At 50.6% G+C, this 21537-nt stretch overlaps 1 long non-coding RNA gene across 1 annotated transcript; it reads right to left on the bottom strand.

Moving 5' to 3' along the window:
- Positions 1-9019: 9019 nt before the first annotated feature.
- Positions 9020-12205, bottom strand: LOC309526112. Its single transcript, XR_014216673.1, has 2 exons — positions 11081-12205; positions 9020-9181 (listed from the first exon to the last, which is right to left on the bottom strand). It is a non-coding gene; the product is annotated as an uncharacterized lncRNA (long non-coding RNA).
- Between the last annotated feature and the right edge of the window lie 9332 nt (positions 12206-21537).

Raw genomic sequence — 21537 nt, forward strand, 5'->3', positions numbered from 1 at the left:
TCTCCAACTGCTCCCCTCTGAGTCCCCTCTGGCTCTTTCTTCCTGGGGTGTCCCCCTAGTCTCCCCCCTTGCCCTTGCCACTGGTGCTCCTCTTTGTGAATCTTCTGATTCACTGGACAGACTCGGAGATCTCGGGTCGTCGTCGTCACTCATCCTTTCTTCTGCCTCCTCCCCCTCGCTCTCTGTTTCCTCCCTTGCCCTCGCCTCTGCTCCTGAACCCCTGACATCCATCCCCCCTCAAAGCCCCCCCTTCCCCCCTCCCCTCCCTCCGGTGCGGGAACTGGGTGCTGCAGTGTCAAAGGGACGAATGTCGGGTACAGTTCGCTTCCCGTGGCCGGCCTCCATCCGCAGACTCCCGGTTCTTCCTCCCTGCTCTCGTCAACGACGGTCACCTCTGCTTCCATCTCCGTGCCGCCGTGCTCGAGACCCTGGTTGTCCCCGAAAAAGTCCATGTCGGTCTCTCCCTCGCTTCCTTCTGTAGGCGTAGCTCGTCCTGGACCCTCCAGCCACTTCCTGCGCCACTGCTCCTCTGGTCGATCATCCCACCAATACGAGGGTTCTGAGGCAGATCCCGAGGGTGACCCCTCCGGGGAACGGGCGTCTCGTGTCGGTTCCTCATCCGAGTCGAACCCCCGGAACGTGCTGGCTGAAAGCGTGGGCGTGAAAAGCCAGTCGTCGAAAAAGTCCGCCGGCATTGGCCTATGGGGAAAGAGGGCATGAAACTCTTCCTTGAGCAGAGGTTCATCTAGAGCGTAGCCCGGCACCCAGCTGTTGGCATTGGCCGGGGTGCCCTCCTTAGCGAGAAGGTATTCTACCCCCTCTTCCCCCCATCTGGAGTCCAAAATCTCCGTGACTTCGTTGAGGCGCACCTCCTGTGCCACTCCCCGTTGCCTGGTTCCCTCTCGGAGCGGACTCGGCGCCGTGCCGGGTTCCTGAAACCTGTGCGGTGCCTTGTAGGGAGTGAGCACCGATCTGTGGAACACCGGATGCATTCTGGAACCCTCCGGAAGCGCCAGCCTGAAAGCCACCGGGTTGACCTGCTCTTCGACTTGGTAGGGCCCCAGTTGCTTATGCCCTAGTTTCTTCTTGGCCAACGACCTGGCCGGCACTGCGTGGGCTGCTAACCAGACCCAGTCTCCCACCTGGATCTCTTCGCCAACCCTTCTGTGTTTGTCTGCCTGCACCTTGTATGCGTGTTTGGCCAGCTCCAGGTGCCGCCGCAGCTGATCGTGGACCTCCTGCAACTCCGACGCGAACGCATCTGCCGTCTGCGGCTCCCCCTCCACCATTCTTTCCAGTCCTGGGAAGGTTCTGGGGTGCCTCCCGTTGTTGGCGAAGAACGGCGTGACCCCCGTGGACACGTGCTTCGTGTTGTTGTAGGCGAACTCGGCGAGCGGCAGGTAATCCACCCACGTCGCAGGCTGTTGATTCGCATAGCATCTCAGGTACTGCTGCATGATGGCATTGACCCGCTCCGCTTGCCCGTTGGTCTGCGGGTGTCTCGCCGACGCCAGGTTGATCTTGACGTTTAGGAAGCCCATCAGCTTCTGCCAGAAGTTCGAGATGAACTGCCGCCCGCGGTCGGACAGAATAGACCGTGGCAGACCGTGAACCTTGAACACGTGGTCTATGAACAGTTTGGCGGTTTGTTCCGCCGTGGCCACCTTCGCACACGGGATGAAATGCGCCATCTTGGAGAACAAGTCCACCACCACCAGCACGGCCGTCTTGCCCCTCGAGCTGGGCAGATCCGTGACGAAGTCCAGGGCGACTCTCTCCCATGGCTCGACCGGAGTTTGCAGCGGTTCCAACAGTCCGGCCGGCGGTCTGTGCACTGGTTTGGCCCTCTGGCAGGTGTCGCACCTCGCCACGTAGTCCGCGACCTCCCCTCTCATTCCGGGCCACCAGAAATCCCTGGCGACTAATTCCACCGTCTTCTCCTTGCCAAAGTGCCCGGCAGTGGGCGCGTCGTGCAGCTGATGCAGTACCTTGGCGCGAAGTTCGTCTCCCGGCACGTAGATGGCCCCTTTGCGGATGAGCAATCCATCTCTCAGCTGGAACCCGTTGGTCGCTGCCGTGCCCCTTCGCATCTCAGCCATCTTTGCTTGCGCGAAAGAGTCATTCTGCAACGCTTGTCGCACCGCCTCCAGGTCCACTGTCGCCGCAGCGCACGCCCACACTGTTGGCGCGAAGATGTGCATGGCGGCCGCTGGCGTGGCGTCCTCCAGATACTGTGGCTTACGGGATAGCGCGTCCGCCATGATGTTGGTGTCCCCCGGGACATACTCTATTCGGAAGTCGAAATTCGCAAAGAACTCAGCCCAACGTATCTGCCTCTGGTTCAGGAACTGTGCCGTGCGCCAGTGCTCCAGATTCTTGTGGTCCGTGCAGACCTGCACCGTGTGCTTGGCTCCAATCAGGAAGTGCCTCCATGCTTTGAACGCTGCATGAATAGCCAGCAACTCCCTGTCCCAGATGGTGTAATTCTGTTCGGACTTGCTGAGCTTCCTGGAGTAAAACGCTCCGGGCCTCCAAACCCCCTGTGGGTCCTTCTGCAGCAGGACTGCTCCGACGGCCCTGTCCGAGGCGTCTGTTTCAACTCTCATCGGCCTGCTAGGATCGACATGAAGCAGCTGTTCCTCCGAGGCGAAAAGACGCTTGAGTGCCTGAAAGGACTGCTCCGCCTGCGCTGTCCAGATGAACTTCTTTTTCTTGGAACTGAGTGTGTCTGTAATGGCTGCAGTCTGCATAGCGAAGCCTTTGATGAACTTGCGATAGAAGTTCGCGAAGCCGACAAATCGTTGGACCTCCTTCCGGTTGCGTGGGCTTTTCCAATCCAACACCGCTCGAACCTTGGCGCTGTCCATGGCGAGCCCCTTGTCAGACAACCTGTATCCCAGGAAATCCACCTCCGTCACGTCGAATTGGCACTTCTCCAGCTTGGCGTAAAGCCTATGTTGCTGGAGCCTGCTCAGCACTTCCCTGACGTGTCTGTCATGCTCCTGCTGCGATTCCGAAAAGATCAGGATGTCATCCAAGAAACAGACGCACGTCTTGTAGAGGAGCCCCGCCAACACGTGATGCATGAAAGCTTGAAAAACGTGGGAGCCATTTTGCAATCCAAAAGGCATAACTCTATATTCGTAGGTGCCCAGGGGTGTGAACATGGCTGTCTTCCACTCATCTCCTTCCCGCATGCGAATCAGGTTGTACGCCCCTCGCAGGTCCAACTTGGTGAACACGCTGCCCTTGCGTACTTTCGCGAGGAGGTCGTCGATTCGGGGCATGGGGAAGTCCGACGGCTTGGTGACACTGTTCAAAATGCGGTAGTCCACCATGAGCCTTTTCTGGGGCGTGTCTCGCTTCTTCACAAAGAATACAGGACTGCCCCCCGCTGCCTGGGACTCTCGGATGAAACCGCGTTTCAAATTATGATCAATGAACTCCTTGAGTTCCTGCAGTTCGTCTTCAGACATGGAATACAGCTTCCCTTTGGGCAGCGCCGCCCCCGGCAGCAGGTCAATTTTGCAGTCATATGGTCTGTGGGGGGGTAGCTTGTCTGCCTCCTTCTCGCAGAAAACCTCCAAAAATTCTGCGTACTTGTGTGGAATCGCTTGCAGCGTGCCGAGCAGCAGCTGTGACTCCTCTTGCTCCCCTTCTTGCTGGGGCATGATGCAGTGTTCAGCACAAAAGGAAGAGCCGAAGGTCAGCTGCCTCTGGTACCAAGCCAGCGTCGGGCTGTGCCTGTCCAGCCAACTCATGCCCAATACGATAGGCGTGTCTGAGAGTTGAGTGACGTTGAAGCTGATAATCTCCTTGTGATTTCCAAGCCGCAGCACCATAGGTGGCGTCTGCTTCACCACTTGCCCCCCTAACAGCTCCCTGCCATCCACCGTGACAACCTGCAGTGGCAGCGCGGCAGGCAGCAACTGTATAGCGTGCCGGTCGACAAAGTCCTGCCCTATGAAGTCTGCATTGCTTCCCGAGTCGACGGTGATTGGCACGTCCATGGTGATTCCATTGGGTAGCTGGAGCGATGCGGTGAGCCTCACTACTGGCTTGGGCGGGAGGGGGTCCATGGGCGGTAAAATCTCTGGGGACTGCTTCACTGACACGTCTGGCTGGGCCCCAGTGCCTCCTCTTCCAGCCAGACATCGTCGTTTCCCTGCTGTGGTTCTCCTTGCTGCGTTGCTGCAGTCACCATTGCTGAGGCTGCAGTGTGCTTGTGGAGCCTCCGGGGACACTCTTTCGCCAAATGGCCTGGATCCTCGCAGATGTAACACTTCCTGTTCCCTCTAGGAGGCTTCGCTTTCACTGCTGCCGGTGCTAGGGCTCTGGCTGCTGACTGAGCCCTTGCACTCCCAACCTCCATCGGTTCCACCCCTCCCCCTGTTGGGGGCGTGGATTGCGCACGCGCTGCTTCTCTGGGAAGGAAGGAGGAGCCCCTGGCTGGTTCGCGCCCGCTGCGCCCTTCGTCCCTGCTCCACGGACGTTCTTCCAGCCGCACTCCCACCGCCAGCGCCCTCTGAACGATCTCCTGCGTGGTCCGGGGTCTCTCCCCCCTCGCAATCTCATCTTTCACCGAGCTGTTCAAGCCCTCCCAAAAAAGGTCTCTGACGGGAGCCGAATCTCTGTCCCATTCCAGGGCACTGACCAAAGCGAAAAAGCGGGCATGATATTGCCGTACGCTGGCCCTCCCTTGTCTTAGTCCGTGCACCTCCCTTCGGGCAAGATCCACGTCAATGCTTGATAAAAAACAGCCATCCATCGCTTTAATAAAGGCGTCCGCATTTTGGAGCGCAGGATCCTTATCCCTCCACAAATTGCGCAGCCATGCTTTAGCGTCTCCATGCAAATGGGACATGATGAACCCCACTTTCTCTTGTTCATCTCTAAAGTCTTTGTGCAGTAGTTGTAGTGCACACATTACGTCTGCTCTAAAATTGGGGTACTGTTGCAAATTCCCATCGAAGTGCGAGACCAGACTGCCTGTGCGTCTCCCCAACCCAATCCCCTCTGATTTGGGTGTCTGTTGCCCCTGCTTCGTAAGCACGTCCAACCTGACCTGGAGATCCCTGTAGGCGGCCGCTGCGTCCTCCTCTCTCTTCCTGGACGCCACCGCCTCGGCAGTCAGTCGTGAAACCGCGTCTCTGAGTTCCGTTATTTGCTGTTCGGCCGTCATATTGTCTACCGTTCGTGAGCTTTCTTGTAGGCACCCGCTTTCCCTCCTCTCCGCGAGGTCGTGGATGTCCACAATTTGAAGAGAAGGAGCTTACTGTCAGGGTTACTTCCAGATCCTAGCTCACAGAGGATCACGCTAGCCAGCGGTTGTTGATTAAAAGTCTTTATTGAGTTACAGTCTCCATTCTTGAGCTGCTGCGTGCAACCCTACGCCTTATGCTTAGGTCGGCGAAGCTCCTTCTGAGTCTCCGCCCCTTGCGCACCAACTTAATATCCTAGCCCTGCTCCACCTTTTCCGCCTGACAGTTCTCCTCTGGGTCCCTCTGCCCCCCTGGGTCTCTCCCTTCCGGGATTCTTCTGACGCTGACCCCCCTGACTCCCCTGTCTCCTTGCGCCGGGCTTTAGGACCTGGCTCTCTTTCCGGGCTGCCTACTGCGCCACCTTCCTGTGCATTTGAACTTGGCGCGCGCGCCCAACCTTCCACTTTCCGTCTAACCGTCACTTCGCTCCCCGATGAAGGTGTGGCCACTCCTGACTCGTGCCCTCCCTCCTGTTGTGAGCTGCCAGCGCTAGTTCCCAGGCGCTCTTCCTCTTCCCTACTCTCTGGCGGTGACGTAGGTCCCGATCTCCAACTGCTCCCCTCTGAGTCCCCTCTGGCTCTTTCTTCCTGGGGTGTCCCCCTAGTCTCCCCCCTTGCCCTTGCCACTGGTGCTCCTCTTTGTGAATCTTCTGATTCACTGGACAGACTCGGAGATCTCGGGTCGTCGTCGTCACTCATCCTTTCTTCTGCCTCCTCCCCCTCGCTCTCTGTTTCCTCCCTTGCCCTCGCCTCTGCTCCTGAACCCCTGACAAATACACAGGACTAAAGTTAGTTCCCAAAATGAAAGGTGCTGAAACCCAGACTTTCATGTAAGTTGCTTCCTCTAACTCAGATGTCATTCCCTAATCCCACATGTAGTCACCCAGTGGCAAGGGAAAAAACACTCTGTTTAGGCTCAAAGTCTTCCCTCCCTGTTGTTGTTTCTTCTGACTGAGGGCTCAACCATACAGTTGCTTAATCATAGACTCATAGAATCATAGAGTTGGAAGAGACCACAAGGGCCATCGAGTCCAACCCCCTGCCAAGCAGGAAACACCATCAGAGCACTCCTGACATATGGTTGTCAAGCCTCTGCTTAAAGACCTCCAAAGTAGGAGACTCCACCACACTCCCTGGCAGCAAATTCCACTGTCAAACAGCTCTTACTGTCAGGAAGTTCTTCCTAATGTTTAGGTGGAATCTTCTTTCTTGTAGTTTGGATCCATTGCTCCGTGTCCGCTTCTCTGGAGCAGCAGAAAACAACCTTTCTCCCTCCTCTATGTGACATCCTTTTATATATTTGAACATGGCTATCATATCACCCCTTAACCTCTTCTTCTCCAGGCTAAACATGCCCAGCTCCCTTAGCCGTTCCTCATAAGGCATCGTTTCCAGGCCTTTGACCATTTTGGTTGCCCTCCTCTGGACACGTTCCAGTTTGTCAGTGTCCTTCTTGAACTGTGGTGCCCAGAACTGGACACAGTACTCCAGGTGAGGTCTGACCAGAGCAGAATACAGTGGCACTATTACTTCCCTTGATCTAGATGCTATACTCCTATTGATGCAGCCCAGAATTGCATTGGCTTTTTTAGCTGCCGTGTCACTCACGTTAATGTGGATTATAATTCTTCATTGTCCACATGACCTCCTCCGAATCACTGCCTTCTCACATTTTCTCCTCCCTGGATTTTCTTACTCCACGGATACACTGAAAAGGAGAAGGTATAAGAAAATGCAGATTAAGGGAGGTGAAAGGGTGGAAAGGCACCGACTGGAGGAGAAAGTCGTGTGGACAGCCGAGAATTAGTGAACGAACAGGAAGCTTACCGTCCAGGTTAAACGATAGTATGAATGAGCTCTGAGCATTAGTCTTGAAGGTGAAGGTGCCTCTCCCCAACCCAAGTACAGAGGCCAACTGGACTGGCAGACAACAGGCTTGTGTCCCCCACTGCACCCAAGGCAGCAAGGAACCACTAGGGGGTTGCTGCCCCCAGCATCAGCTGTTTGCGATGGTGGCCTTGCTGTGCCTAAATGTCAGGGCTGGCCCTGGAGCCATGACTTAAATCATTGCTTTTCAGACTGTTCCTGGACACCTTGGAAGCCCAACAAGTTCCTGGGTGGGATCAGCAAGCTTCATTGGAAGACAGCTTGCCCACCATCACCAGTCTTCCACTGCAGCCCTGGGAGAGGATTAGCCATGCTCCCAGTTTGTGTGAGTTCCAACGGGCCTGTTGCTTGAAGCGGGATGCACCTAGGACTCCTCACAACACACAGGCGTTCCTCAGCAACTGCTTCAGTGTGGTTCCTTGAGCTTGCAAAAGGACTGACTTAAATCCTGAAAAGGAGCAAGGAAATATGGGGTGCTGGCAGGGAGAGAGACTGCAGTCTGTCCCTGGTGTAACATGAAGACAGATAGCAACTTGCTACTACAGGTAAATGTCACAAAATGTAAATGTCCAGCCCAGTGCATATAGGAAGCCTGACTGTCAACACAAGTGTGTGTCATAAGCAGACCATATATTATTTCAATAGTGCAACCAGATGTGGAGCCTCAGGAATTACTGGCACATCCCAGTGAGTGTCCAGTAAGCGTGGGAAGCGCATGTGATAATAGTGTATGTGATCAGCATGGAGTGTGTGTGTGCGCGTGTGTGTTTGCAATTAGCTTGATGTGTGTATGTCAGTGTTTCGGTGCCAGAACATCTCCTTCCAACCCAAACCACAACCTCTCAAAATTCCTCTCGACTTCTGTCAGGCCCTGGCTCTGGTCTCGGGGAAAGGCGCTTGCTGCAGCCAGCTCCATGGGGTGATTTACTACGCGGCCACTGCAGGGTTGCAGGTCCCACCAGCCCCAGGATGATGCTTCTTTCCAGATGGAACTGATGCTCAGAGATTCTTCCAATAAACCGAAATTAAAACAAAGCATTGCTTTCTTGCACAAGGATTTGTTTGGAATTAGAAGATTATGGGGGTGGGGGCTTCGCTACATTTGGCTGTCACCCACTAAGGCAACGAGGGAAGAAAAGGCTACTTGCAAATGGGGGAGGAAGGGTTAACAGCAACAATGGATACCCTCCCTTGTATCCTTTACGTGCGCAAGGCTGGGAAAGAAGAGGATGGACAAGGGTGCATCATACATTTAAAGCACAATGCTTTCTGGGAACTGTAGTTCCCCTCACACCACAATTCCCAGCACCCCTAACAAGCTACAGTTCCCAGGATTCTTGGGGGGGGGTGCCTTAAACTTTTGATGTGTATGCAGCCTAAGACATTTTGAGGTGGAAAAGCCAAATGGCATTTTACCCCCTGCCCCCAAAATAGCAACGTTTATATATCACTCAAGTGTATTGAAATCTCAGCGCAGTTTGCAAGGAAAGATCCTTGGTGTCTGGCACACCTTCTAGGGACAAATGCAAGAGAGCTTCTCTGCAGTCTCTGAAAATGAAGTGTGGTTTGAGATTAGTTCCATTCATTCCATTCATTTAATGGGGATTTGTGTCCTGTGGGTCAGAAGAACTTTCTGTCTTTCCCCATCACCACCCTTTATGACACTTTTTTCGCCTTGCCTGATGATACGGACACCACGGAGATTTTCCAGCAGATCCTTCCATGTCGGGCTTCCTTAACACAGTGGGCTTCTACAAAGTTGTAGCTGCCTCCGAGCTCAGAGCGCTTTCCTTCTTGTTTCCTTTCCAGTAGTTAATTACTAAGGAGAGGTTCCAGACCTCAAGGCCTTTCTGGAAGCTTTGCCCCTTGTTTGCAGTCATGTATGTCACTGCTGAGATTGTGGCTAAGGGAAAGGCACTTTTCACATGCTCAAAGGAACTCAAGATTCATTTTTTACTGATGTGTCAGGGTTAAAAGCAGCATCTGTAAATGTTCCGGGACTCGGATTATAAGAACCTTTTTACTCTATTTCTCCTTCGACGTGTTCTGACACTCTTTTTTTTTTATATAAGATTTTTATTGGTTTTACAGAAGTTTTTATAACAAACAAACATTAAAAAACAAAAGACAAACAAACAAGTATAATTTCATAATGTCCTTTCATAAACTTCTTTCCACGGACTTCCCCATACCTCCCCTTTCTGCATCCTCATGTCCAAATTTTTATAGCAACTTGTAAATGTTTTTTCCCGTCCTAATTCATCATAGTCCTTTCTTAATCTAATCTTATATTACTGCAACCCTTTCTCTCTGTAAAATCTCGACATTCTAAGAGTCATCAAGTTTATAATAGTCCTTAAGGTAAATCTTGAATTTCTTCCAGTCTTCTTCCGCAGTCTCCTTTCCCTGGTCACGAATTCTGCTCGTCATTTCCGCCAATGTCATATAGTCCATCACTTTCATCTGCCATTCTTCCAAGGTGGGTAGATCTTGTGTCTTCCAATACTTTGCAATCAGTATTCTTGCTGCTGTTGTTGCATACATGAAAAAAGTTCTATCCTTCTTTGGCACCAATTGGCCGACAATGCCCAAGAGAAAGGCCTCTGGTTTCTTAAGGAAGGTATATTTAAATACCTTTTTCATTTCATTATATATCATTTCCCAGAAAGCCTTAATCTTCGGGCATGTCCACCAAAGATGATAAAAAGTACCTTCAGTTTCCTTACATTTCCAACATTTGTTATCAGGCAAATGGTAAATTTTTGCTAGCTTAACTGGGGTCATGTACCACCTATAAATCATTTTCATCACGTTTTCCTTTAAGGCATTACATGCCGTAAATTTAATACCGGTGTTCCACAACCTTTCCCAGTCAGCAGACATAATATTATGACCAATGTCCTGTGCCCACTTAATCATAGCTGATTTAACTGTTTCATCTTGTGTATTCCATTTCAACAGCAGGTTATACATTCTTGACAAATTTTTAGTATTGGGTTCTAACAGTTCTGTCTCAAGTTTTGATTTTTCCACCTGGAAGCCAATTTTCCTGTCTTGTTTAAAAACCTCCATTATTTGATAATAGTGGAGCCAATCTTGTACTTTGGGTTTTAGTTTTTCATGGCTCTTTAATTTCAATTTCTCTCCATCCTGTTCTAAAATCTCACAATACTTTGGCCATCCGACCTCCATATTGACTTTCTTGTGTGCCTTAGCCTCTAAAGGTGACAACCATCTAGGGGTTTTGTTTTCCAACAGATCTTTATATCTCATCCAAACATTGAACAGCGCTTTCCTAACAATATGATTTTTAAAGGCACTATGCACTTTAATTTTGTCATACCATAGATATGCATGCCAACCAAATGCATTATTGAAACCTTCTAAGTCCAAGATATCTGTATTCTCGAGGAGCATCCATTCTTTCAGCCAGCAGAATGCTGCTGCTTCATAGTACAATTTTAAGTCCGGCAGGGCAAATCCCCCTCTTTCTTTAGCATCTGTTAATATTTTATATTTTATTCTGGGCTTTTTGCCCTGCCAGACAAATTTCGCAATGTCTTTCTGCCACCTCTTGAAACAGTCCATCTTGTCAATAATCTGCAAAGTTTGAAATAAAAATAACATTCTAGGCAATACATTCATCTTAATCACTGCAATTCGGCCTAGCATTGACAATCTCAAATTTGACCATATTTCTAGATCTTTTTTGATTTCTGACCAACATTTTTCATAGTTGTCCTTATACAAATTCAAGTTTTTAGATGTTAAATTAACCCCTAGATATTTCACCTTCTTAACCACCATCAAACCTGTCTCTTCTTGAAACTTATTCTTCTCCATGTCTGTTAGATTTTTCCCTAAGACTTTAGTTTTTTGTTTATTCAATTTAAATCCAGCTACCTGTCCAAATTGTTGGATTATTTCCAACACTCTTTTTGTGTTCTGACACTCTTTACAGAAGCATGCAACCGTTAGATTGCCAGAAAAGATCCACTGTGAAACACAGCTTTTAAATATGTAGGTGAATGATTGGAAGTTGCAGTGGAGCAAATCACTCTTTAAAACAATCAGATAATGAGGAAGGAAAAGGGGGGAAATGTCTATGAAATGGAACAGTGTGGTTCTCTTCCAGCCAATCAGGTCTCATGTCTCTTCCCCTCCCTCATGCTTTTTTTTGGGGGGGGGCGGACCGGGAAGGGGAAAGCAAAGTGGCAGATCATGGACTGTGGCATGGAGTGGACCGCCTTCTGCAGTTTGCTACAGCAAATGGCACAAACACAACACACACTGGTCCGAACGCATCTTCAGATCCAGTTGGGACATTTTCACAGCTGCAACCTTCCTGCACTCCCAGTTCGGCTGCACCATAATCCACAATTGGGAGTTCAGAAAACGTGCCTGGGTAAGGCAGGTGCTTTTTGCCACCCTCTCGCCATCCTGAAAGTGTTTTTCTTTAAAAAAAAGTGGTGCAACTGGTGGCAGTGGCAACAGATTTTGGTGGGAATTACGGGGTGGGATTTGAAGCACTTCTCCACTTTCCCCCATTTGCTTCTCATAGTAGCAGACCAGGAAATCTAGTTGCTGACTAGTGCTTTCAATTACGGGATATCCTGCCCCACTTATTGTCTACTCCAGTGCACCTGAAAGATCACAGAGACTGAGTTTAAGCTTTCTGTGATCTGAAGGCTGAGATCCCCAGCCATTTGCCAGTGTCCTCATCCTGGTCCCAGCCCAAGAGGGACCCACAAGCTGTGAGTCAGGCTGGACCAGGCCTACTTGCTGAACTCAGCTTGGTCTCCACCCGCAGCCATGACTTCACTTCTGCTGAGTTTCTCTGTGCACTTCAGCAGGGAGTGGTTGCATCTGAACACATGGAAAGCTCAGCCAACTGCATGTGTGAGACAGTGGGGGAAAGAGAGGGGAAGCAGTAGGGGAGAGAGGTGTGTTATTGTGGGTGCCACTGAGGGGTGCCTCAGCATTCGGCCACTGGGCAGGGAGGGGGCACAGGGTGAACTTCTGTCCATGTCACCTCACAGTATGTTCACAGCAAAAGTAGGATTTCGGTTCACATTTAAAGGCAAATACAGTCACGCCTCGGGTTACAGATGCTTCAGGTTGCGTTTTTTCAGGTTACAGACGCGCCGAAACCTGGAAGTACCGGAACAGATTACTTCCTGGTTTTGGTGGTCGTGCATGCACAGAAGCGCTAAATCGCGCTTTGCACATGCGCAGAAGCACTGAATCACAACCCGCGCGTGCGCAGACGTGCCGCTGCGGGTTGTGAACGCTGCAGGTTGTGAACGTGCATCCCGCACGGATCACATTTGCAACCCGAGCGTCCACTGTATGCTTCTTAATTCACACTTTCTGAAACAATCCACAAACTGAAGCACAATCATCCTTTGAAATTCACATTTTCCCAAATTCTGCAATGCAGTTCTCCAGCCAAGTAATGTGTACAAAAATGCCTATACTGGGATAAAGTGTGCATAGAAATGCAAACATAAAAACATGAATTTTATGGAAATATAAATATTAGGCAAAATAAGCTTTGCAAAAATGAGAATACAATTACAATCATTTGGTATACCAGGAGAAATTCATTCTAAAATGACGATCAGTTTTCATTAGGGCTTTTAAAATCATCTTCATCATCTTCATCACTACAGGAGAACTTTCCATAGACTGACAACAATGGCAATTGGCTTTGAATACTAGCATGTGCCATGCTTGTTGCAGTTCTGCACCACACAAGTAATGGGAAGTTAAAGGTAGCCTTCACAGATTTACAGTGCACATTTACTCAGAAGTAAACACTACATTAGTGGGACATGCATGCTTATCAGCACTTCTGACTGGGATAGCTCAGGCAGTAGAGCTTGAAACTTTTAATCTCAGGATCATGGCTTTGAGCCTCAAAGGCAAGAGATTCCTCCACTGCAGGGGGTTGGACCAGATTGGGGTTACCAGATGTCACCAGTTCCCGGGGACAGTCCCTGGATTTGCAAATCTGTCCCCGGACAAATTCCGTCCCCGGAATGTCCCCAGATTTGCAATCTGTCCCCGTGAAATGTGGCGGTGGCAGCCTCAGCAGCCCTGAGCCAGCCTGGTAGCGCAGTTGGCTCTGGCTAGTTTCATGAGCTGCTCGCTGCCATGGCACCCACCATTTTTCCTTGCCGGAAGTCCCCATATGATGTGTTGCACACAAGACACATTATATGGGGACTTCCAGTGAGGAAAAATGGTGGGCGCCACAGCAGCGAGCAGTTCCTGAAGCCAGCCAGAGCCAACTGCGCTACCAGGCTGGCTTGGGCCTGCTGAGACTGCCACTGCTGCCATCACTGCCAAAGGGGAACCAGGGACATCCGGCGGTACAGATCTCCTGCCCCCTTCCCCCTTTGTTTTGACTGATCGGGAGTTGCGGGCGGCTGGCCATTGCCCAGTTTTTTAAAATACCTGTGCATTTATGTTTCACAGGGTGCAAAAGAAGGGCTTTGCACCTTGCCTGACAAAGAAACTGCGCGCCTTGCGCCCCCCCTGGGCAACAGCCCCCCGCCTGCGACTCCTGAGCCTCCCCCAATCTCCTGCCCTCTTCCCCCTTTGTTTTGGCTGATCGGGGGAGCCTTGGGAGTCAAGGCCGGCCGGCCAGCCATTGCCCAGTTTTTAAAAAACTCTGCGCATTTATGTTTCACAGGGTGTGAAAGTAGGGCTTTGCACCTTGCCTGGCAGAGAAACTCCCGAGCCTCCCCCAATCTGTCAAAACAAAGGGGGAAGTGAGCAGGAGATTTGGGGAGCTTCGGGAGTCATGGATGGGCAGCCATTGCCCAGGAGATAAAAAACCTCTGCGCATTTATGTTTCACAGGGTGTGAAAGAAGGGCTTTGTACCTGTATACAATATGCATGTGTGCTTGGGCCCAGGGTCTTTTGCCTCACCGTCCCCACTACTGACTCCCTGTTGCTACTAGGCTTAAAAAAAAAAAAAAAGTGTCCCCAGATTCACTGAAAAAAAATCTGGTAACCATAGACTAGATGACCCTCAGAAACTCTTCCAATATGAAATAATACCACTGGGCTTGCACTGTTAGGCTTCTTTGGAAAGAGGACAGCTCAGGCAGGAGACAGATTTTTCTGAGCTGACGATGGTTTGACAGAGACATCATTTCCCATAGCTAACATACATCTCTAGTCAAACATGTTTTGCAGGTTTCTGCATTGTCTCAACAATATGTTTTTACCACAGGTAAAAGCAGGATAGCACACAACATGAACAGCAATCCCTCTTTTAATCTGCCATTAGTTCTCTGAAAATATACAGCTCCCCAATATGGAAGCATAACTTTATTTAAATCTCTCACCACTTTATCTACCAAACTTTCCAGGCCTCAGCATGAAGAAAGCCAAAAGCAGCCCATGAAAGGTTACACCACAGTACATTCATGTGGAAGTGTGGAGCTCGATCTAGCTAGTGAATCAGATCATTATTTTCTCCCATCCTTCCCAGGCCAAGTCTGACATTATTTCACTTTTTTGCCCACAGGGTATTGTGGAGTGATTTGCAAAGGGCTTCACAAGACCCAAAAGTTATCTGATTTTATTGGGTCTTGTGAAGCTCCTTCCAAAGCACTCTGCATGATGGCACTTTCCAAGGATCTCAGCAGCACCATCTTGCAAAGCCCCTTGATGCCAACTTGAAAAAAATATTGGGGGACCCAGGTAAGTCTAGCCCTTCATAATGAATCATGATGCTGGGCACACACACCATTTAAACGGTAATGCCCATTAACTTGGGGGAGGGGGCTGGCCCTTTCAAATATTTTATTGGGTGGGCCGAAGGGACCTTGGCTCCTAGGAATTGGCTCCTATGCCCCCTGCATAGTGCTATCTAGCAAGGGAGCTGGCAGATTGTCAGGCCTTGCTGAGTCCCTTGCTAAGCAAAGGACCCTCACTGTTGGTTCTTTCAGAGCTCTTTGCACATGGCTTTGCTGATGAGCAGTGCCAGCAACCCCCTGCCTTCAGCAAAGCCAGGTATGGGGTAGGTTGTTGCTGTTGTTTAGTTGTTTAGTCGTGTCTGACTCTTCGTGACCCCCTGGACCAGGGCATGCCAGGCACTCCTGTCTTCCACTGCCTCCCGCTGTTTGGTCAAACTCATGTTAGTAGCTTCGGGAACACTGTCCAACCATCTCGTCCTCTGTCGTCCCCTTCTCCTTGTGCCCTCCATCTTTCCCAACATCAGGGTCTTTTCCAGGGATTCTTCTCTTCTCATGAAGTGGCCAAAGTATTGGAGCCTCAGCTTCATGACCTGTCCTTCCAGTGAGCACTCAGGGCTGATTTCCTTCAGAATGGAGAGGTTTTATCTTCTTGCAGTCCATGGGACTCTCAAGAGTCTCCTCCAGCACCAGAATTCAAAAGCATCAATTCTTTGGTGATCAGCCTTCATAGATCACTGCCTTGTCATGGTGAAGGGGCTTGAATAACTCAGAGAAGCTATGAACTATGCTGTGCAGGGCCACCCAATACAGACAGGTCATAGTGGAGAGTTTTGACTAAATGTGATCCACCTGGAACAGGAACCGGCAAGCCATTCCAGTATCCCTGCCAAGAAAACTCCATGGACAAAAACAACAGGCATGGGGTAGGTAAAGGTAAAGGGACCCCTGACCATTAGGTCCAGTCATGGCCGACTCTGGGGTTGTGGCGCTCATCTCGCTTTATTAGCCAAGGGAGCTGGCGTACAGCTTCCGGGTCATGTGGCCAGCATGACTAAGCCACTTCTGGCAAACCAGAGCAGCGCACGGAAACGCCATTTACCTTCCTGCCAGAGCGGTAACTATTTATCTACTTGCACTTTGACGTGCTTTTGAACTGCTAGGTTGGCAGGAGCTGGGACCGAGCAACGGGAGCTCACCCCATTGCGGGGATTCCAACTGCCGACCTTCTGATCGGCAAGCCCTAGGCTCTGTGGTTTAACCCACAGCACCACCCGTGTCCCATGGGGTAGGTAGGCATGTCCAAAATTGCCTTCTTCACAGTGTATATAGGGATGGACTGGTCTTTTCAGTTGCTACAGAATTCACCTTTCATATTCATAATGCTCGTGATGAGACCTCAATTAAATATATTAACTAATTGTTGGATTTGATCCACTGGATCCATTTGCTAGCCTTGTTTGCTTCCACTGCACTGGCAAAAAGCTGGAGGTCAGTTTGTTTGGGGGCACTCACTGTGCCATGACTCAGTGGTCCATTAGCTCTGTGCCACAAGAGCTGGACTGCAAGCCACTATCATTATTCTGCTGGTCTCTGCACAGGCTCTGCAAGGCTGGGGCATCTTTGCCATTCTGCTCCTTCTCCAAGATGGGAGTCCAGCAAGATGGAAATTCCCAGATGAATACAGTAAGAATAGAGTCCGTATAATCATATTGATATAAGCTTCTTCACATAAGAAGAGCCTGCTGGATAGACCAGTGACTCATCTAGTTGAGCTTCCTGTTCTCACAGTGGCCAACCAGATGCCTGAGGGAAACCTGCAAACAGGACCACTGTCCACCTGCCGTTCCCAGCAGCTTGGTATTCAGAGGCATAGTGCTTCTGACAGTGAGGGTAGAACACAGGTATTGTGCCTAGGAGCCATGGATAGCCCTCTCCTCCTCCATGGATTTATCTAATCTTCTTTTAAAAGCATCCACATTGGTGGTCATCACTGCCTCCCATGGTAGTGAGTTAACTATGCGCTGTTAAGAAGTACCGTATTTTTCGCTCTATAAGACGCACCAGACCACAAGATGCACCTAGTTTTTGGAGGAGGAAAACAAGAAAAAAAATATTCTGAATCTCAGAAGCAAGAGGGATTGCTGCGCAGTGAAAGCAGCAATCCCTCTTGCTGTTCTGGCTTCTGGGATAGCTGTGCAGCCTGCATTCGCTCCATAAGACGCACACACAGTTCCCCTTACTTTTTAGGAGGGGAAAAGTGAGTCTTATAGAGCAAAAAATACGGTACTTCCCTTTATCTGTCTTGAATCTTGCAACATTCAGCTTCGTTGGATGTCCATGGGTTCCAGAGTTATGAGTGAAAACAACAACTCTCCTCTGTTTTCTTCATGTCAAACGTAATTTTATAAACCTCTACCATCTTACCTCTTTCTCAACTTTTCTCTAAAAAAGAAAAGTCCCAAATGCTCCAGCCTTTCCTCATAGGGTTCTTCCATCCCCTTGATCATCTTAGTTGCCCCTTGGCGAACCTCTTCCAACCTACAATATCCTTCTTGAGGTGAGGCAACCAGAACTGTACATTACAGTGGTACCTCGAGTTACAAATGCAGACCTCCGGAATGAATCAAGTTTCTAACTAGAGGTACCACTGTATATTCCAAATGTGGCTGCCCCATTGATTTGTATAATCATTGGGTCAACATCTTCATTGACTCAAAGGCTGTGTTCCCAGTCAGTCACCACAGCCAGTTCAAACTCCATGAGCATATTAAGGTTTTGGGGGTTTTTTTGCCCCAACATGCCCCCAAAATATTTTATACTTGCTTACACTGAATTACATTTGCCATTTTGCCACCCATCCACTCAGTTTGGAGAGGTCCTTCTGGAACTCTTCACATTTTTTGTTTGGCCCTGGACAATTTAATATATCCGCCAACCTGGCCGTGTCACTGTTCATCCCAATTCTAGCTTGTTTATGAACAAGTTAAAAGCACAGTCCCCTTGAGGGACTCTGCTTTCTACAGCTCTCCATTTGGTGAACTGTCCATTCATTTCCTACTCTCTGCTTCCCACCACTTCACCAATTCCTGATCCACAAGAGGAACCTCTCTCCCCTCTTATTTAATGACTGCTAAACCCAGTGTATTTCAAACCAGAGTTGGTCCTTCATTGCCAAACTGAATGTATTAAAAAGTTATAATCTTAGATCAATACACTAAAAATTGTGGATCATGTGTATTTATATTTATTTTATACCTGCATACTTGTATCGACTGTCTTTGTGCTTCTCTAAGCCCCATTCCTTCATCCCGTCTCCTGCTGCAGGCTGGCCCTGACTGTGCTTCATAATCTGGGACATGAAAACCAGTGCGTTCCAAAATGCAGCCATGATGCTCCGGCAAATCATCTTGCACCCGCTAAGAAGAACGAGAGACCTACAAAAGGTGCCGGCTCTCTGATAGCTCAGTCAGTACAGCACGAGACTCTGAATCTCAGGGTTCTGGGTTCGAGCCCCACGTTGGACGAAAGATTCCTGCACTGCAGGGGGCTGGACTAGATGACCCTCGGGACCCCTTCCAACTCAGCCCAGGGGCCGCTTCCCCCGCCCTGCCCACCTGCACCGCCGCAGCTGCTGCTGCCATGGAGACGGTGGCGCGGGGCATCTCGCGAGACTCGCCGCCCCCAGGTTTGTGAGTGTGTGTGTGTGCGTGTAGCGCGCGAGGAGGGTGGGGGGATGCGCGCGTTCTCGCGAGAGCGTCGTGTCCACGGGCCTGCCTGCTCGCTGCTTCCGGCTGGCAAGCGGGGCTGGGAGTGCAGAGTCAGCTGGGCAGCAGGAGGCGGAGGCGCGCGCAGGAGCAGGAGCAGGTGGGCGCCCGGGCCCCGTTCGCCGGGCGGAGGGGAGCCGAGGGCCGGCGGGAAGCGGGCGGCGGAGCCCTCACTGCAGCCGCGGGCGACAGAAGCAGGCCGGCGGGGCTCCCGCGGAGGCCGGCTGGGGGCGCGAGGGGCCATTGCGGCAGCGGGAAGAGCCTCTTGCGGGGGGGGGCGCGTGGGCCAGGAAAGGGGGGGGGTCTCCGGGAGGCGCTTCTTCCCCCCCCCCTCCTCACCCCCCCCCCGCTTTTGCCCGGTTGGAGGGAAGGCCAGGGGCGGCAGAGTTAGATGGCGCGGGGGTGTGTGTGGTGTTTTTCTGAGGGGGTGTTGCAATATTTAAACGGGGTGCGGGGGTTCGAGGGGGGGAGTGCCGGGAAGCGTGCAGGCCGCGGGAGCGCGCGCGTTGCGATGTGGGGGTGTCTGGCTGGCTCCTGGCGCTGCTGCGGCGGGCGGGGGTGGGGGCCCGGTGGCAGCTCAGGGCTGGGGGTGCCGGGGGGAGCCGCGGGCTGCGTGCGTGCGCTTGCCAGGCAGCGCGCGCGCGTGGGTGGGTGGCTGGCACTCGAGTGGGTGGCCGCCGCGGCGGCGGCGGCGAGGACAGGCGTCGTGCCTTCTCTCCTGAGCGCTGGAGAGGAAGGCTTCGGAACGGGGGCCTGCCACGGAGCGAGGCCGAGCGCCCTCGTGGGCTCGCCCCCCAAGTGACACCTGGCCTGGGGCATCCTGCTAGTCGGGCCTGCGAGGCCACCTGGGCCTTGAGAAGCTGCCGTGGGAAATGCAGTTGCTGTTTCTCGGCTGAAGGGGGCGCCAGTAGCACCCGGCAGAAGCAGGATTCTGGGATGTGTCAGCGCCTTCCCACGCACAAAGCTTCCTGGTTAAATCAAGGGACAAGACACCTGGGTATTTTTTATTTTTTTATTTTGGAAAAGAAGCAGATCACAGTCGGTTGGGCCAAGACTGTGTTTGGTCAAAGCCTGAAGCAGATCATCCAGTCTCATGGCAAGGGCAATAGCAAGGCAAATTGTGGGGGTCAGTTTGTTGACTCCGTGGATGTGGCTTCCGACTGAGCTGTCTAGCAATGATGAATGCTGCCATATGTGGCTCAGTTCATGTGACGGGCAGTGCCTGGCACGTGTGCTCTCTCTACCCCCTCCCTCTGTTTTGCCTTTCATTATTGTGACGCAGGAGAAAGGATCCCTTATAGGTCTCCGCTGACACTGGTATGCTGATCCCACCCTGCCCCCAACGCTAGCTCTCAATCAGGACACTGTTCCCCATCTAACATGAGGCCCTGCTTGGGATCCTTCACTCGCCAAATGTAGCTTTCCTTATAGGGACGCTGGAATTTAGGTGATTTCTGGGCAGCGGCAGCAGCAATAAGCCATTTACCCAGGTTAGAAGGCATTGCACTCTTCCCCAAACATAGCCACATCATCTGATGTTGAAGCACTTCCCATCTTGCTGAACTGCATACCTCCACCTACTAAGGCATGCTGGGAGTTGTAGTCCCTAGTCTTAAACTAGCAGCATAGCTATGCTTACTTCTACTCATCCGTTTTGTTACACGATAGCAACTTAACCTCATGTACTTGAAGAAAAGAGGTGTGAGTGCCTTGATCCCATCCCATGTTATTCAACTTCAGAAATTTTGGGGACGCTTGATAGTTTTTATCCCCCTCCTCAGCCTTTCCCTGCCTTACTTCCACACTTGGCCCTCTTCCACTACTTGTAAGAATCATGGTAGGGCTTGGGAAACAAATTTCATACTCAAATGCTGTTGTCTCAAGTGGGCTGCATTCCTTAAAGGTTCATAAAACAAAAGCCTTTTCATACCGAGTCATAAAGCCTTATTTGTCTTGTTACCTATGGCCACAGTTGTCTTTAGTTTCTAGTTTGGCAACTGGGGGCTGGGGCTGGACCGGTTGCATTGAGTCACCTTGCTCAATCCATCTCCTTTCTAAACTGTAGGGGCCTGATCTTCATTGGGGGGAAAACTGAGAAATTTCTGGAGGAAAGTAACACAACTGTAGGGGCACTAGATATGATCAGGAATAATCTGATCAGAATCTGGGGGTGTTCATGCTTATCTGAATTTTCTAGAAGTTCAGGTGGTGTTCGGACAATGTGATTCTTCTGCGTAGAGGAAATAATTGTTCATAACATGCTTGTTCAACAATATAGGGGGTTGAGGATGTGTAGCATTTCTGCTTTCTTGATTTTTTCAACTGGAAAACTTCACGAGGCTCAAAATTAGTTGGTTTTGAATTTTGTATGGCCTTGTGTTTAAGCTTCTAGTTTTAAACACCACCCCCTGTTTACAAATAAAATGGAGCCCTTGGTTTGTTGGGGTTGCTTAGGGATAGATGACAACTGCAACTTCGAAACTGCCCGGTTTGCCTGTTATAGTACAGTGGTACCTCGCAAGACGAATGCCTTGGAAGACAAAAAAACTCGCAAGACAAAAGAGTTTTTTGAGTTGCTTCGCAAGACGAATTTCCCTATGGGCTTGCTTCGCAAGACGAAAAAGACGAAAACATCTTGCAAGTTTGTTTCCTTTTTCTTAAAACCGTTAATACCCAGGGTGACTTCGAGGAGCAACTCATAGCATGCGGTGTGGTAGCCTTTTTTGAGGTTTTTGAAGACTTTGGTGATTTTGAAGACTTTGGGAAACCATGCTTCGCAAGACGAAAAAAATCGCAGAATGAATTAATTTCGTCTTGCGAGGCACCACTGTATCCATTTATTGTGTGACAAATTTTATTAAATGATACTTTTCTTTTAAGACATGAGGGAACCCCATCATACATTGCTGTTTG

This window comes from Podarcis vaucheri, assembly GCF_965113315.1.
Source record: "Podarcis vaucheri genome assembly, chromosome: 2".
Lineage (NCBI taxonomy): Eukaryota > Metazoa > Chordata > Lepidosauria > Squamata > Lacertidae > Podarcis > Podarcis vaucheri.